This window comes from Octodon degus, unplaced genomic scaffold (genome assembly GCF_000260255.1).
Source record: "Octodon degus isolate 3935 unplaced genomic scaffold, OctDeg1.0 scaffold00391, whole genome shotgun sequence".
Lineage (NCBI taxonomy): Eukaryota > Metazoa > Chordata > Mammalia > Rodentia > Octodontidae > Octodon > Octodon degus.
Window position 1 is genome coordinate 478,148 of NW_004524967.1, and position 4,592 is coordinate 482,739.

The window sequence follows — 4,592 nt, forward strand, 5'->3', positions numbered from 1 at the left end:
TCACTAACCATTATAACAATTTCACATCTAATTTTTTGCTCATTTTACCTAGTTTTTCCTCTATTTACCTCTTTTCTTCCATATGGTTTTGCAATAATGACCTCTGATGCCAAATTCTGGCTGAGGTATCTGCTCACCCTCATAATCAGAATTCACCTCCCACTGTGCGGTGCTCTGCCTGCATCATGGCCTGTCTCTCTCTCTCTCTCTCTCTCTCTCTCTCTCTCTCTCTCTCTCTCTCTCTCTCTTTTTAGTTTACTGCCTTACATGACACTCTTCTCTACCTAACTGAAAGCTTGTGTTCAGCCTCCCAAGAGCTGGGATTATGGGGCACAACCACGCCCAGTCTCAATGCTGTCTCAGTGCACCCTGGGGGCAGGCCCTGCATGGCAGGCTAGGGACCGAACCCGGCCACTGTGCTCTGCTTAAGCAGGTGCTTCAGTCCACTGAGCTGGCTGGCTGGCCCTCAGATAGGAATATTTTTGTGTCCATTTTCCTCATTAGTTGCTTAAATGGCTATCACAGAAACTTCTGTGTGCTTTAGGCAGGACCAACACTGCTGAGTGGACATAAGTCAGAGGTGGTACAGTCACAGCCTGCTGAACAGGCAAAGGCCTTAACACTTTTTCCTGCACTCTTCAATCTGAATTCAACCAGAGTCAGTCACAGGCAATGTCATGTGACTTTTCATCTCTGTTAGTCCTCTTATTTTGTATCTACTTTGGCCTATGGGGGGTGGGAGAAAGGCAACCTTCTTGAGCAGGAAGTCCAGGCCCTAATGTCACAGTTGGCACAACTACAAGTCTTGTGCTCAAATAGTTTCTTTGTTTTACCAACTAATTAATAATTGAGGATGCACAGCAGAATCTTCTGGGTGTGCCACTTGGACAGGTGTTATTTATCAGAGCTCTACTTAAATGACACTCCTTTGTCTGAGTGTCCAGATTCTCCTCCCTGAATCTTGATGAGGGTATTGTCTGCATTTCCTCTGTAGAAACAAAGCTATCTCCTGCATGACACAGAGACTCCAGTCCCTGAATACTAGGAGGGGAGCAGGAAATACCAGCTAGTCTCTTCACAATCCCCAGGTATTGCGCAGCAGTGACAGGTGAAATGAGAGACATAAAAGCAAACATGTAATGAGCTGAGAAATGAGAGATGTCAAGCTCCAAAATTTTCTTTCTGTCTTTTTTTTTTTTTTTTTTTTTTTGGAACTGGGGATTGAACTCAGGTCCTTGCGCTTGCCAGGCAAGCACTTATTACACTGAGCCATCTCCACAGCCCCTGAAATTTTATTTCTATAAAATTTAAAGACAGATGTGAGTGGAGGTATGCAATGTGTGTACTTGTGCTTGTATTTGAAATAGAAGCAAACTAGATGGATATGTAATTGACCTACTATCTTCAACTGGTTTTGACTCTGTGGTGAAATCACTGATTAAAGTGACATAAATTTAACAACATCTATTTAGTCAACATACATTTGCTGAATATCTGTCTTCAATCTTCTCTCCAAACAAGATGATGTTTAATATGAACCCTGAAAAGAAGGTAGCCATTAGATCCATGAAAGGAAGGAGAGACATCTATGTATGGAAAATCTCTATAGCAAGAGAGAGTTGGATCACCCAAACATGGCTGGAGTGGAACAAGAAAAGGTGGCAGGGCTAATACAATGACAGGACAAAGACAGGATGTACTAGGATATGCTATGCTAGAGTGGGCTTGGTCTGTGTCCTCAAGGAGATGAGGGGTACTTAGGTGAATACAAGTGCATTTGCATTTTCAAAGCTCAGTCCCTACAGCAAGACAAAGAGATGAAACTGAAAATTATGGTTTGGATGTTGAATAGCAAAAGAATGGCAGAGTCCATGGGAACAACAGTACCTATGAAGCCAGGTTACTCTACCATAATTAATGTTAGGAGTGTCCTGATAGGATTCAGGATTGCATAATTTCACTTAATTGCCATAGTACAGTCTGCAAACGTGCAACAAGCCACATGTGTAATATGGTTGGCCAAACTAAATATAAATTATATTTTCCCAAATTTTTCTTTGATCAATCTCCTTTTAGCTGGTTTATTTCATCCAGTGACTCATACAGAGATTGCTGATTATTTGCTTATGTAAAGATCCTATACAGAAAATAATTATTTCCTGCCCTAGAGTGGAGCTCATCTCCTTAGTTCAGGCTCTTGTATAGCTATTAAAAAAAAGAATCAATTTTTACTAAGTAAATTTTCTTTTCTTCTCAGTGGCTTATCATCTGTAGCTAACTGCTTACTTTGTATGGTCAAAGGCAATTTGTCTTCAGTTTCTCAATTTGACATAACAGGCCTTAAGGGAAAAAAATTAGTAGGAAATTCAGTAACATTCCCTTTAATGGCAGAGAATATTGTAGAATATCTTGTAGGAGGAAACACTGTAAATGCCATGTAAAAATTCAGCAATAAATTGAGTGATTTTTTAAAGGAATTCACAAGTGCCTCATTTGTCCTTACAAATAAAAATTGAACCCCACCAATATTTTTTAAAAACACAACTTTAAGGATTTCAAATTTTCTCGTTTTAAAAGTTTCAGAATGAGAGCATAGAACCTTGATACAAGAATTTTTGAAGAGTCCATCTGATATTTGAATATTCCAATAAATATCGCAGCCACCTCATATTTTACCTGTTGAGATATTTCAAGTGTCAGGAGTCTCAATAATCTCAGGAAGACTCCTATCTCTTCAATTACTCTTGGTGTCAAGCTGAACAAATCCACTTCCTTGACACTGAGCTGTCCCACTACAAATTTACGCAGTTTTCCACCTGGCTCACGTTCGACACGGTTTCCACTCCTACTTTCTTGCCGGCTGCGCTCCTTGGAATGAAAATTTCATCTGTTCCCTTCAGTTTCCTTGATTTAGTCAGGCTTGATTTTCAGTGCTTACTGTGCAAGTAATTAACAGGATTGGAAAGGTCAGCTGGAGAACAGATCATAAAGAGTATTTTCTAAGTACCAGCGCCCTGTGAAGTCATCTTGGGAATATGCAGGGTCATCTCTTTGGATGCTCTGACCCCAGTCAATTATTAGGGGGTTTACAAGAGTACACACAGCATCTATTAAACTAATGGTAAAACCCTGAATTTGTATATGATCGTTTATCATTTAAAAATTATTTTAGGGTCCCAGGGAGATAGCTCAGTAGAATGAGCACTAGCCTGGCAAGCGTATGGTCAGTTTTATACCCCGTGCTTTAAAAAAAAAAAAAGTTTTGAGGGTTTACTGACTTGGGGCCCCCCAATTGTCCCTGTCTTGGACAGAAGCTTTCTTTCCCTTAATAAATATATTCTGCTCATAAAAAAATAATTTTAGTGCATCAGGTTTTGCTTTTGACAGTTAGCAAGGATTCTAGCATGGGTGATGCTTCTGCTCGCTGGGTCGCAGAGGCCTCTGAGCACTGAAGCACAGGACAGACCCTCTCCAGGAGGGCCACTTCCTCTTACTGCTGCTCTTTTTAGCCTGACTGTGCCACTGGATAGAAAGATGGAGGACCGGCAACACAGCTCAGTGGACAAATCACCTTCTTAGGTAAGCTCAAGGACCAGGGTTCAATCCCCGGCACCATGGATCACACCGGCCTGTCTCCAGGCATGCTGATCCAGCCACTGAGACCAGGCATGGTGGCGGTCACCTGTAATCCCAGCCCTGGGGAGGCTGAAAACAGGAGGATCACTACCAAATCCAAGTTGTGTAGTGAGTCCCTGTACCGAATACATTAAAAAAAAAAAAAAAAGAAAAGAAAGAAAAAGGACTCTGGGCAAATTATTTGTCAAGTGATGTTGATTCATTAGGATGGAACATATTACAGTTTTTCTTTCTTTCCTTCTCTCTCTCTCTCTCTCTCTCTCTCTCTCTCTCTCTGTCTTCCTTCTTTTCTTCCTTTTTTTTTAATAGTGTAGTTCTCAAGGGACATTTAATGTATCCTGTGCGGCTTAAGACTACTTAGTATGGATTAAAACTCCTTCCTATTTCATGGTACTTTTTCCCTTTGGACATTTCAAACTATACCTGATAGTTTCCCAAATGGAAATGAAATTTAGTCTATGAATAATTACTTTTGTCCTTGTCTTTAAGCATGGAATAGTGATTTAATGATACAGAGTTACAAATGAGATGGAATATTTTCCTTTTGCTATTTTTTTCTGCCTGATAAAATAAACTGCCACTAATACTTTTGTTAACTTTGAGGAAATACAATGCCTTCCTACTAATTAAAATAGTTAATTTCAACTTCACCTTCTTAAAGCATCTTTCTAACATCTCTTTAAGCTATTCTATCCCAGTATTTATGTTACCCTCAGTTGACTCATTAACTGTGATAAATTTAATTAATTGTCTCTTAATCTCAAACATTGTTTAGCATTTTGTGTTCAATACAGTCTATTACTCATGAGGATAATAAGAAATAAGATTTTAAAACTCATAAAATGAGTTGTTCATCAAAAATATAAATTTTCTTAAGGAAAAATAGTGGATTGATTTTTTTTCTAATTTGAAAGCATTGACTTTAGATTCATTTATAATAAAATGATTTATTTATT